Here is a 14,646-nt window from a genome sequence, read left to right as displayed (position 1 = left end):
TTCAACAATTTTCTATGTAATGACTCAAGCAATGAAATGAGGACTATTAGCCAAGTTTTTTTTAGGGAAAGACTATTCAGCGATCAAAAGTATAGTTTCATTTTGACTGGTGTTACACACTACTCCTCCCACTCCAGTGTTTATTTAACACAGCAAATCTGAAAAACAAAACAACAGACACTTAATAGTGACTTGTAACATTTGGTGCCAAAGTAGCGCTGGACTTCCCTCAAATCCTACTGGTTGCTACGACAACGGGGGCAGCCCGGCAGCAGCAACAAGAGCGACCATGTAACTTTTAGTACAATACGCCACAACCAACACGATCCCACCGTCACGAAACAACCATGTAAACAACACAAACAACAGCGACTATGTCAGCGCACGTAAAGAAACGATACATTTACAACGTCGAGATATTGACAGACATACCAAACAACATACAACAACGGGGCCGCCAAATGCAAGCCACACCGAACTCCATCACTAACTATAACATTTTCAACACATAGTAAACACAACGAACAGCCACCGCGATTGAAGAGAAAATACAGAAAACAGAGAAAACATCTAGACATATGGGTGGCTTGTGTGGACTAACGTTAGACTCAGCTGAAAAAAAAACAACAAACAACAGGCACTTAATTGTGGGCTTGTACCATTAAGTTGCCAAAGTAGCGCTAGACTTCCCTCATATCCTACTGGTTGCTAACGTACAACGGGGGCCCACAGCAACCACTCCGCGGTTACCATTCGCCATCCTACTGACGTAAGGTTGGTAAACCGAGGTCTGTCATTCCTGCAAACAATTAAAAATGTTCAGGGTGCCACACTGACATGACTTTAACAAATGATAATTGTTATAAGAAATTAATGAAAGAAACATGTCCCAAAAGCATTTGCTATTTGTTCATAGGAAGGAGGAACTGCTACTATGATGTGAACAAATGACTAGGCTACAAGGTTTTTAGAGGAGGTTAGAACTAATAGTTATGAGAACTTTTCATTCTGAGTCTTAAGAATAAGCACCAAAGCGATTGAAGGAAAACTGTAGCCTATATCACTTAGGGACATTACAAATGGCTTCAATGACTCATTTGTTTGTTTTCAGTTTAAGTCATAACGTTTCAGAGAAAAAAGTTAAAGTCATTAAAAAAAAGGATTTTCATGAGTTAACTTAGTTAGATGAGTTTTAAATACAAGCCAAAGTACAGTACCCCCCAACTAAGTCCACTACTGGCCGATTTTGTTGCAGCGGCTAGGATTTAATATATGAATGGAAACCTTTATGCAGCAATCACAAATAATCTATCATTTTTATTGTCATTGCCAACAATTTCACAACTTTCGCCACCAGGCCCCAGGGGGTTCCTGCACATGTGTGCTGAAGGTGACAGGTGAACTTGACAGTACTACAGTAGTCCTGGTTGTTTATCATGTCATTTTTTTGTGTGACAGTTTGTTGGGAATAAGAACATAATTCCCTGGTGATAGGCAATGCTGAAAAGAACAAAAGAGAGAGAGACGCTCCTGGGTATTGCAGCTTGTAAAACAAAAAAAAAAAAAAAGAAGAAGAAGAAGAAAGAAAAGAAATATGATGTGTCGGAATGGCGGTAACCAAAAAGTAGTGGGAATACCGGCATGTCCTAGATAGAGGGACGTCGATATAGTTATAGCTATATATATTTGATGCGGCCTCTTTTAAGTTGCATGTTCTGTCACTGCTGCAAATTTCTATTAAACTGTGCGTAATAGTCGCGCGTAATCCTCGCTGGTGAAACACTTCGTCCATTTATGGATAAATTAGTGGAAATTAGTTAGTAGCCAACATTAACTGAGAGTTATAATAATAATCATTAAAAAAAACGACACACAACATTCATGTATGTTGAAATAGTGTACTGTAGGCTATGGCATTGTGTGTGCCTTACAGTTTTATCAATCGGCCCGCTTCAAAACTCATTCCTGTGTGTGTGTGTGTGTGTGTGTGTGTGTGTGTGTTGGAAGCGAACTTCAGCGTCGTTGCTGGCGAATCAGCTGTTGTCCTGATACACACTGTGACATATTTTTTCATGATGCCGTTCATGATGATTCTGAGAGCTTATAGATGACGGCGTAACGTGTGATGCCGTTCATGATGATTCTGAGAGCTTATAGATGACGTCGTAACGTGTGAGGCCGTTCATGATGATTCTGAGAGCTTATAAATGACGGCGTAACGTGTGAGGCCGTTCATGATGATTCTGAGAGCTTATAGATGACGGCGTAACGTGTGAGGCCGTTCATGATGATTCTGAGAGCTTATAAATGACGGCGTAACGTGTGAGGCCGTTCATGATGATTCTGAGAGCTTATAGATGACGGCGTAACGTGTGAGGCCGGTCATGATGATTCTGAGAGCTTATAAATGACGGCGTTAACGTGTGAGGCCGTTCATGATGATTCTGAGAGCTTATAAATGACGGCGTAACGTGTGAGGCCGTTCATGATGATTCTGAGAGCTTATAGATGACGGCGTAACGTGTGAGGCCGTTCATGATGATTCTGAGAGCTTATAGATGACGGCGTAACGTGTGAGGCCGTTCATGATGATTCTGAGAGCTTATAGATGACGGCGTAACGTGTGAGGCCGTTCATGATGATTCTGAGAGCTTATAGATGACGGCGTAACGTGTGAGGCCGTTCATGATGATTCTGAGAGCTTATAGATGACGGCGTAACGTGTGAGGCCGTTCATGATGATTCTGAGAGCTTATAAATGACGGCGTAACGTGTGAGGCCGTTCATGATGATTCTGAGAGCTTATAAATGACGGCGTAACGTGTGAGGCCGTTCATGATGATTCTGAGAGCTTATAAATGACAGCGTAACGTGCGATGCCGTTGAGGCTGATTCTGAGAGCTTATAATTGACAGCGTAACGTGTGAGGCCGTTCAGTCTAACTCTGAAGGCTTAGTGATGAAGACCTGATGAAGTTTGGTGCGAGTATGACAGAGGTTTTCCTCAGACCATATACCTTTTCATCTGAGGTCTGACACTGAAGTCTGATCCTGAGGATGTCCTAAAATGTACACCGTACACAGGTGTATTCAATCAGATCATACTTGTATTGTTCTGGCTATGTGCTGGTCCATAGAGTCAGAGGAGGTTGGTCCTCCTCTATTTTTTAGAGGCCAGATGAACATCAACATATTTTTTAGAAAGAGTAACTGGTTGAATTAAAGGGATAGTTCACCCTAGAATGATATTTCGCTCATTATCTACTCACCCTCATGTTGACTAAGGGCTGGAAGAAGTTTCAGATTCCTCCGTGGCTTCTCTGAGTTACAGGGGGTCTCGGCATAGCAGTGCATGTCCATATAACGGTTGCAAAGGGACACCGGAGCTCTTCGTAAAAAAACACACACAAAAAAACATCCAAATACCTCCATGATGCTCGTATGTAATGTCCGTCTTGTGCTGAAGCCCCAAATTGCGTAATTGTCCCGAAAAAAATTAAATAAGTCTATATTTTAAGCTTGTTTGTAGCGGAAGCTTCTCGAAGCTCCTCTTCCTGGTCCGTCCAAATCTCGCGTGATTTGCGCCGGCGTCAGCATGCGTCAGTGCGGTTACTGCGAATCACGCACCGGTTTGTAGCCACACTTGTTGTGTCTCATTTAATGTGTTCAAAACAGCAGACAGACTTACAGAATTGTCTCAATGAGCCTAATTGTGCAGCTAGACCCGCTCCAGTGGCTCATCCACTTCAATAGAAAAGTAGGAGCTGATTTTTTTTAGAAAAGCAGAAATGCCCCCCTTTTCTACCTTGCGACCCTGAGAAAAGTTTTTGCCCTACAAACATTTAATGCACATCAATGTGCTCAGGAAGGTCTGCTTGCCCAGATGGTCAGGAGGACCATATTCTGATAAGAGTTACGGTTCTCTTTTTCTGGGCTGTTTTCGGAAGCTGCACTGAGCTCAAATCTCTCTGCTCTGCTCTGCTCTGTGTGCAGTTGGTCCAGCTGTAGCGGCCAGCTCGTTATCAAAGTCTATAGTGCAGGTGCAGCCTGGCTGCTCGTTAAGATGTTTTTAAACACAGCCCCACACACACACATGATAAACCAGACTGACAGAGGATGTCCACGCACAAACACAGGCATCACACTCACACAGACAGACACACACAGACACTCACACACAGTCACACACACACACATACACAAACAGACAAACACACAAACACAACACTGTTCCACACAGTAAAATGTAAGCATGGTAGTCGCCATGGTAACTTCTGAGGGCAGGCTGCCAATCAATCAGATCATTAGGGCGCTTAACAGTTTTACTTTCTGCACATGTACACGCAGACAGAGAGACCGTCAGACTCACACACCCAGACACACACACAGGTTTTCAGCTCAAATTCATCAGGCTCTCAATTATTTTATACTTTTGATGTAAACATCTCCAACAATTAATTTTTTTCTCATGAATTTAAGTTCAGACGTTTAGTCTTTCCAACTCTATTAATAGTAGTACAATTACAAGTGGAGCCTGGGATATAGGACGCAGCATTTATCTATCTATCTATCTATCTATCTATCTATCTATCTATCTATCTATCTATCTATCTATCTATCTATCTATCTATCTATCTATCTATCTATCTATCTATCTATCTATCTATCTATCTATCTATCTATCTATCTATCCCCCTCCCTATTTTTTAACCCCTCTGTCTCCTTTTTTTCTTTCTTTCTTTCTTCTACTCCTTCATTTGTATTTTACGTAACTTTTTCTATCCTTCCCTCTCTATCCATCCATCCATCCATCCATCCATCTACCTCTTTCTATCTATCATCCCCCTCTCTCTTTTTCTTTCTTTCTTTCTTTCTTTCTTTCCTTCTTTCTTTCACTCACTCCATTTCTGTCTTTTTACTTCTTTGTTTGTTTGATTGTTTCTTTCTTTCTTTCTAGTCCTTTTCTCTTCCTTTGTTTTTACTCCATTTCTTTCTTTCTTTCTTTCACTCCATTTCTGTTTGTTTACTTCTTTGTTTGTTTGATTCTTTCTTTCTTTCTTTCTACTCCTTTTCTCTTCCTTTGTTTTTACTCCATTTCTTTCTTTCTTTCTTTCTTTCTTTCTTTCTTTCTTTCTTTCTTTCTTTCTTTCTTTCACTCCATTTCTGTCTTTTTACTTCTTTGTTTGTTTGATTCTTTCTTTTTTTCTTTCTTCCTTTCTTTCTTTCTTTCTTTCTTTCTTTCTTTCTTTCTTTCTTTCAACAATTTCTTCAGCTCATTCAGCATTGCTGGAAGCATTCACACCATTTCCATTCTTGGAAATGTTTTTTCTAGTTAGTGTGACTGCTGAAGCAGTCACACTATTGTTCTTCTGTTTGGCCATTTTCTTCCGCCTTTTTACGGTCTTCTTCTAGTCCTTCATACTTTGTGCTATTTCAACAATTCATATATCAAAACGTGCAGCTTTTTTTGAACTTTATCGGCATTACTTTTCTCTTTTTAACTATTTATACTTTTTCAAATATTTAACTTTTTCTGATTTTTTTCAGCTTTATAATGTGTGTGTGTTGCGTCTAACGAGCAGAGCCAGAGTGGTGTCAGAGTGGAGAGAGGCAAAAAAACATTCTAGAGTTTTTCTGGCTAAACTGTCAGCACGGCCACAAATTAAACTCTAGACAAATTATTTTCTCCAGTTTTGTAGCCACACTTGTCTTCTGGCTAAAATTCTGGTCAAAAATGCAAAGAGACTTAGATAATAATTTAAAATATTTTTTAAATGCAGCCAGGGAGCTCTCTGCTCCCATTCAGCTCAATGCATTTTTTTCACATCAGCAGGAGAAGGAGCTCAACTTTGTAACTTGCTGTTAAGTGCTTTTTAATTCATTTTAATTCACCAAAAAAATAGTCACAGGTCACAAAAAAGTCCTCTCCTTACTTGGTGTGGCTAATCTATACGAAATTCTTTTTATTTTAAGCATCATTGAAAAATCTCACATTCATCAAAGTCTCAACCTCTCTTCTTCACAACTCCACTGTAGTGTAGGGGTTAGGGTGGATGTTTGCCAACCCTAAGGTCACTGGTTCGAATCCAAGGGAAGAACTCTTGTTATGTTATGTTGAATTCTGCTCTCCTCCCCCGCCTTCAATTGGTTACAGGTGTTTGTTATCTCCTTAATTACTCATACCAGTTTGCAGCACATCATCACATTACAATGAATGACAACAGTCTTGAAAGCTATGTGCTCTCTGTAGCCGAGTGGCAGAGTAAAGGTTTAGTGATCATATGGTCATGGGTTCGATTCCTGCCTCAGTCTTTTCACTTCATTGCTTGACTTTTGATTCCAATTATTCAGCTGTCATTGGACAGTCTTTGATTCCTCATAGTATAAAGCTCATTGTAACTCAGGTTCTCTGTGGCCATATGGTTAGTGTGTTAGGTGTTGTGCTATTTCAACAATTCATATATCAAAACGTGCAGCTTTTTTTGAACTTTATCGGCATTACTTTTCTCTTTTTTAACTATTTATACTTTTTCAAATATTTAACTTTTTCTGCAAATTAAACTCTAGACAAATTATTTTCTCCAGTTTTGTAGCCACACTTGTCTTCTGGCTAAAATTCTGGTCAAAAATGCAAAGAGACTTAGATAATAATTTTAAATATTTTTTAAATGCTGCCAGGGAGCTCTCTGCTCTCATTCAGCCCAATGCTGAGAGTTCTCCACAACTCTGTCTGAAACATGCTTATGTCTGTGCTCTCTGTGGCGAAGTGGCAGAGTAAAGGTTTATTGATCATGAGGTCATGTGTTCGATTCCTTACTTTTTTTTTTTAAGCAGAAGCCAGTGATCCTCTTATCAAAGGGTTTTCTTTACCCACTCACATACTGTCTCTGTCTGTAGCCTAGTGGTTAGCTTGCTGGTCTGGAGACCTGAAGGTTGCTGGTTCAAATCTTGCCTCAACAACAATTATAGTGAATTATTTTCCCAGTCGTCCTCTGTTGACTTCTGATAACTTGCTTCATGTTGAAACTGCTGCTCTCAGCCTGAAATTCACAGAAATTTTCATTCTAAGTCATTCAAGCTTGACTCTCAAGCTTTCTTGATGTTGACAGTGTGCAGATCATTAACAGACAACAGTCTCTGCAACTGTGTGTGCACCATGGCCTAGAGGCAGAGTGGAAGTCTAATGACCATGAGGTTGTGGGTTCGATTCCGACCTTGGTCAAACATTTGTATGGTGATCACTGCTTGCACTATTTGCTAATTCTGCAACAGCGTTCAGTTGCTGTTAGCAGTCACACCATTTCCATTCTTGGAAATGCTTTTTCTAGTTCTCCTTCATCTTCCGGACGATTTTCGATTCGCTACTAGTCCTGCAACTCTTCGAGTTGCAGGACAAATTATATATCAAAACGTGCGGTTTGATCGGGATCGGGGTGCTATTACTTTTCTTAACAGTGTACGAATTTTTCGCGACGTATGTCGCGAAAAACGATGCAAAATTTTGCATGTAAGTCAATGGGACGGGCGAAAAAAAAAGAGCGAAAAAGACCAATCATTGGAGTTTAACAAACGTCTACTGCTCAGGCATACTTTCACCTAGAGACTCCATTTAAACTTTAAACAGTAGACACAAGTCTTGTGTATTGTCGTATTACTCCACGTTTTGATAGGTCATATAGTTTTTGATCAATCCCTGATCAATGACCATGATCATTTTTGGAGAAATTATGAGATTATAATGGGTGTGTATTGCATGGAATGTTCGTGTCAGAGTGCGTGACATCATCGGTTAGAGTGGGAGAGAGTGAAGAAACATTCTGTATTTTTTCTGGATAAACTGTCAGCACGGCCACAATTTACACTCTACAGACATCATTTTTTCAGAATTTGTAAGACAAACTTGTTATCTCTCATGTCATGTGCTCAAAATATCAGAGAGACTTACAGAATTGACAGAATCAGCCTCTGAGTGCGGCCACGTCTGTCTCTGCTCCTCCAATACAAATATTTTCTGAGAGAAGCCGAACGGCCTGATGTTTTAAAACTGCCAGCGTCGCCATAATATTTACTGTAGAAACACCAAATCGTACCGAAATTTTCATTAAGTCCTTAGAGCAACGTTGATCTGTGTTTTGTTCTGATAGGAGTTACCGTTTTCTCACCCTAAGCCTAAATGTGAGGGTTTAGAGGCAGAAAATGGCTCTTTTTCTCCACGTTTCTGTCTGTCTCAGCCTGCGGGGGCCCCTATCGCCGTGGTAACCTCTTTGATCCTCAGGCCAGAGCTCGTTAACTTCATAAACAATCCACCTGGCGCTCGTTTAAATGTTTATAAACACAGACACAGCTAAATCAGACTGACACAGGATGCAGCTACTAACTAACTATGTGTCAAGTCAGTCACACACACACACACACACACACACACACACACACACACACACAGACTCTAGAGCCAGCTTCATGTGATTACAGTGTCACACACACACACACACACACACACACACACACACACACACACACACACACACACACACACACACACACACACACACACACAGACTCTAGAGCCAGCTTCATGTGATTACAGTCACACACACACACACACACACACAAACACACACACACCTTCATGTGATAAAAACACAGTTAACGTGCAACAGAATTTAAACTTAAACCATGATTTAATCTGGTTTTAAAGTTAAACCTTGTTGGTGTCACACACACACACACACACACACACACACACACACACACACACACACACACACACACACACACACACACACACACACACACACAGGTAACCTAATGTGATTACAGCTCCTCCATATCAGTGCTTATAGAAAGATGATCATGTGTCTGTCTGATCAGCTCTGTCTTGACCTTAAGATCGTGGGTTTGATTCCCATGTTGACAGAGATGGCAAAATCGGCAGTAGCCCCGCGGCCCATTCAAAATTTCCCGAGAGGAAATTTTCTAGTTATTATTATTATTACTTATGTCAAATATATTTTGAGTACATTTCTATTATAGTGTAAATAAAATACACTTTAATAAAGTATATTACAGTAAAAGTGTATTGAAATTTACTGGAAAATAGGTGTGATTTATTTTAGCACACTTTCATATTACTTAAAAGTAACTGGTAAATAATATACTTTTTCACAGTTTACTATTATAATATTTATAATAGAATTTAAATAAAATGTATTGTAGATAATTAGATTGAGATTATACTTTAAGTATAAAAAATAGTATATTTATTTTTAGTATATTAACTCTTTGACTGCCAGCCATTCTCACAGCAGCTTCCTCCAGCTTGCCAGGCATTTTCCAGCTTTTTGACTGATTTCCGTAGACCCACCATAATATTATGTACTGTTACTACATACACATTCAACCCATCAAAGGAAAGAAGAGGGTCTCTAGTGTCCAGCAAAAAAACCTGTTTGTTTCTATCTTGTTCCAGTCTTGTGAAATTGACGGTTGAATATAGGTTAGTTTAGCCCAAAATGCCATTTTGGCACCAAAATCTTGAGAAAAAGAGGTTTTTGTGTCGGCTGTCATTTTCAGGTGAACCAGTACAATTGGCTCCTTTATATTTTGCTTTAGTGACGCCTCAACATCTGTACAGTTGTTCTCTTGTAAACAACAACTAAATCAACACTGACAAATGACTTTTGATGACAAAAGACAAAATATTTAGCTACTGACACACACTACTGCAGCCTTTTTTCTTTCTTTTCTTTGAGTTACAACTTTTTCTTTCCTTTTTTTTAGTGTGTGTGCGTACGTGACGTGTGCGTGTGCATACGTGTGTGCGTGCGTGTGTGTCTGTGTGTGTGTGTGTGTGTGTGTGTGTGTGCGCGCGCGCGCGCGGATCAGTTCGACAGGTTTTTGTAGCCGAAACACGGCGCTTTAGATCAGATCCAGCTTCCTCTGGTCAGCAGGCAGCGGTCTCACTCACTCTCTCTGTCTCACACACATCTACACACACACAGCCGACAGCTCTGGCTGACGCCCCCTGAACTCACAGCCACAGACATGTGCGCTCACAACAGAGTACAGACACTCCCACCACGTTTACCTCTCGTCACGTTCGCCGGCGCCGTCCGTTCCTCATCCACACTACTGTAGATCGCGGGGTTTTCAAGCTGCTATCCGAGTGATTTCTCGCAAAATCTGGCGACTTTCCAAACGCTCTTGACGACTAACGACGAGCGATCGACGGGGTTGTTGTTACTAACGTTTGTGCTTTGTATCACGGAGCTGCACAGAGCTTCGACGAGCTGCCGAGCCGCCATGAGCCCCGCCGCCGCCCCCTAAGCTCTCACCGGCGGCCAGAGTGTCACGGAGCGGCGCCGCTGCAGTCAGACACCCGCACCGCTCCGTGAGGGGGGGGGGAATACGCTATATTTTTTACATCTCTCAATCCAAATGTGTTTTTCTGCACTTTATTTTGATGATACAAGTCTGATCTTCACAGAGGAGTAGGGCAAGACATTCAGCATGGCGTTGCCATCAAAAAAACGCTAAGACGAGTTATCTCGTCTTTGGCAGACTATGCTTGGATTCGCTAAGACGAGATAACTCGTCTTTGGCAGTGAAAGAGTTAAAGTACAATTTCATAAAAAAATTTTTTTTAAGTATAATGTTTTCTAAATATAATATTAACACCCTTTTAAATAAGTACATAGATTGAAATTGTACTTTAAATAAACTTCATAAACTTAAATTATATTTTAGATATAATTAAGTATATTACTTTTTTACCTGGGGAGGGCCAGATCTTCTCAGTTGTCTTTTCTTTGTTTTCTGTGAGGCACTTTGTACTTTTTTTAAATGAAAAGTTCCATACAAATAAAGATTGATTGACTGATTGAATATGTGTGGTAAATGGGCTTTATTCACAGCTCCACTACTTCCTGAAATAAGCCAGCTCCTTTATTTCCTGTTTTACATTATTGGGCCAACTGATTAATCCAGGTGTGTCTGACCTCACAACAATGGTCAGGCACACCTGGATTAATCAGTTTTTAGCACATAAACAGTGTGCTTGAATAACACTAAGAATACTTTTAGAATTATTCATTTTTCTGGCAACTTTTTACTTTTACTCAGTACATTTTTAACACAAATATCAGTACTTTCTACTCCTTCAATTTCCCAAAAAGGCTTGATACTTTCTTAAATACATATATTCTATTTTTTGGGCACCGTGACACCAATGCATGTAAAATGTCAGTGGTTTGCTACAGGCCACCACTAAAATACCACTAAAATTTTGCTCACAGACAGACACGGCTGCCTGTCCGCCAGGCAATCAAACCTCTCACATCAGACCAACTGCAGCCAGCAATGGTTCAAAATGGACAATGGAGAGAACCATGAAGAAGAGACTGTTGCTGGGACACAGTCAGAGGAGCAGCCAGTCGAGGGAACAATTGTTGCCTGATGTGCTATTAAAAAAGCTGATTGAGAGTTGGGCCTACAAGTATGATTTGTGACACCAGTTTAGAAACCAATCCTGGTCCAAGATTTAATGTTCAGAAGTGTGATGTGTAAACCCGAATTATACAACAAGTAGTTCCGACCAAGCAATCTGATTGGTCAATAAGACATTTAGAACGTGCTCAAATCAGCATTACAGCACGGCTGACTTATCACTGAAAATATTACTTCGCCATGTCATGTTGTTTACACATCTCCATGGCAACATGGACTTTTCCCCCTTTTATTTTGAAAAACGTCATTTATTACTCGTGAAAATAAATCACAAACTACATTGACCTCCTGTAGGTTGTTCCTGACAGCTGCCAAAGTCACATTTATAGAACAATTATGTTATTTTATTTTTTGTTAATATATTGTAAACTTCCCCGTTACAGCCGAGAGGATTGTCTCCCTCCCATGTGTGTAACGTTACAAAGTCGGAGAGACACGAGTTGTGATCGCGGTGAATATGTTTTTAAAAATATGGCCTGGAGCTGAATATTTTCATTGAAATAAAACAGAGGTGATTACCTGTATGTTTCTCTCTCTCCCTCTCTCTCGCTTGCGCCTTTTGGGCTTTTAAATAATCTGGAGTAATCGTTTGTCTTTCTCTATCAGCTGTGTCGGCGACACGGCGCTATAACTTCATTTACATGCAGAGTTTGCGGTTGTAGAAGCTACATCTGTGAAAGGAAAAAAACGGTATCTTTGTTATAACTTGGGCGAGTTTGTGCAGTGTTGATTTAGTTCGGGAAAGTCCGAGACCGCGTTAAAACATGAACGTCAGCTCAGAGTTCACTCATCTGGGACTAGAAAATCATTTCTGTTGCTAGGTCGTTACTAAGGTTCGGACTATTTGCTGTAGAGGTGAACTAGGTTCCATTACACATAGGAGTCTACTGACGTGACTGATTGTGTTTCAGTTATTAGTCAGACCCCATTTATTTCCATGGAAACGGGAAGCACACTCGCAAAAAACTTTAAATTTTGAGAGCAAAACGTCCATCAACATGAATATTTATTTAATTATACGCTCTATTTTGTTGGTAATTGTTGTATAATCGCAATATTACCCTCGAGGGTGTGCTTAAACGTAATTTGAGCACTTCGGTGATGCTTGCGGACCTCGGCGCAAGCGCCTCGGTCCTGACCGCATCACCGTCGTGCTCAAATGACGTTAAAGCACACCCTCTCGGGTAATATTGCTTAAGTGTACAATACAAATGATTGACTATAGTGAAGTACATTAGGATACATCTTGTGTCCGGCAGGTAGCCTATAAACAACAACAATGTGTGTTCAAAAAATGACATTGATGAAATGGATAAATTATCATGTGGTTATTAGCTTTGCAGTGAATCGTGCAATAGAAATACTTAATAATACTGAGTACATTTCAGAGTGTGTACTTTTTACTTTTACTTGAGTAGATATTTGGATGAGTACTTTCACTTTTACGAGAGTGTTTTTTTACACAGCTACTTTTACTTCTACTAATACTACTTCTTCTCTACTGAGAACTCGTCATAACATCTTTTTTACATATTGAAAATGTGTGTGCTTGTGTGTGTTTGACTTGCACAGATGCATCAGACAATACTACGAAGAGGGCAGGATCCCCTTCAGTCTGTGAGGCGATGCACAGTGTGTTGCACCAACTACCATTGCACCTTCTGTCAAGTGGCATTTGCCGATTTTCACAGGGTCAAGTACCACATTGACAATCACGTGAGCATTTCTGTCAAACACACAGGTGTGTATGAATTATTTCAAGTTTCTCAAGTCAGTTCTGTTAGTCTATGTGTGCCTGTCTCACCCACAACAATGTTTTTGCCATTATGAATATTTAGAAATGTATGTAATGTCAGTTATTTTTCTTTATCTTTGTTAGCAATGAATAAGGAAAAATACAAGAGAATTTCATAAAGGGGTAGAAAATCACTCAGTTAGGGCTAATATGGGGTGCAGTTTGATTTATACTACTTTGCATGAAGCATCACCGTACACAAGAAATTGATCAACCCTGTTCTTTTTTCCATTATAGAATTTGTCATCGTTAAATGCAACCTGGGATGCAGAGAAACAGCGCATTTCCACTGTTGTTATTGTCCGGCAACAATACTCCAGAGGATGTCTTTCGTTAGACATCTAGGTCAATGTAGGAGTAAGTTAACACCACCATGCCCTCCACCATCAGCACTGATGGCACCTCCTCCACCGGCTGCATCATCAGCACTGATGGCACCTCCTCCACCGGCTGCATCATCAGCACTGATGGCACCTCCTCCACCGGCTGCATCATCAGCACTGATGGCACCTCCTCCAGCTCCTCCACCATCAGCACTGATGGCACCTCCTCCAGCGGCTGCATCATCAGCACTGATGGCACCTCCTCCAGCTCCTCCACCATCAGCACCTCCTCCAGCTCCTCCACCATCAGCACTGATGGCACCTCCTCCACCGGCTGCATCATCAGCACTGATGGCACCTCCTCCAGCTCCTCCACCATCAGCACTGATGGCACCTCCTCCACCGGCTGCATCATCAGCACTGATGGCACCTCCTCCAGCTCCTCCACCATCAGCACTGATGGCACCTCCTCCACCGGCTGCATCATCAGCACTGATGGCACCTCCTCCAGCGGCTGCATCATCAGCACTGATGGCACCTCCTCCAGCTCCTCCACCATCAGCACCTCCTCCAGCTCCTCCACCATCAGCACCTCCTCCAGCTCCTCCACCGGCTGCATCATCAGCACTGATGGCACCTCCTCCAGCTCCTCCACCATCAGCACTGATGGCACCTCCTCCAGCTCCTCCACCATCAGCACTGATGGCACCTCCTCCAGCGGCTGCATCATCAGCACTGATGGCACCTCCTCCAGCTCCTCCACCATCAGCACTGATGGCACCTCCTCCAGCTCCTCCACCATCAGCACTGATGGCACCTCCTCCAGCGGCTGCATCATCAGCACTGATGGCACCTCCTCCAGCTCCTCCACCATCAGCACCTCCTCCAGCTCCTCCACCGGCTGCATCATCAGCACTGATGGCACCTCCTCCAGCTCCTCCACCATCAGCACTGATGGCACCTCCTCCAGCTCCTCCACCATCAGCACTGATGGCACCTCCTCCAGCTCCTCCACCATCAGCAC

This window comes from Trachurus japonicus, chromosome 17 (genome assembly GCF_045865225.1).
Source record: "Trachurus japonicus isolate A0001 chromosome 17, Traja_1.0".
NCBI classification, from domain to species: domain Eukaryota; kingdom Metazoa; phylum Chordata; class Actinopteri; order Carangiformes; family Carangidae; genus Trachurus; species Trachurus japonicus.
The sequence above is the reverse complement of the archived record's forward strand: the minus strand, read 5'-3'. Positions refer to the sequence as shown.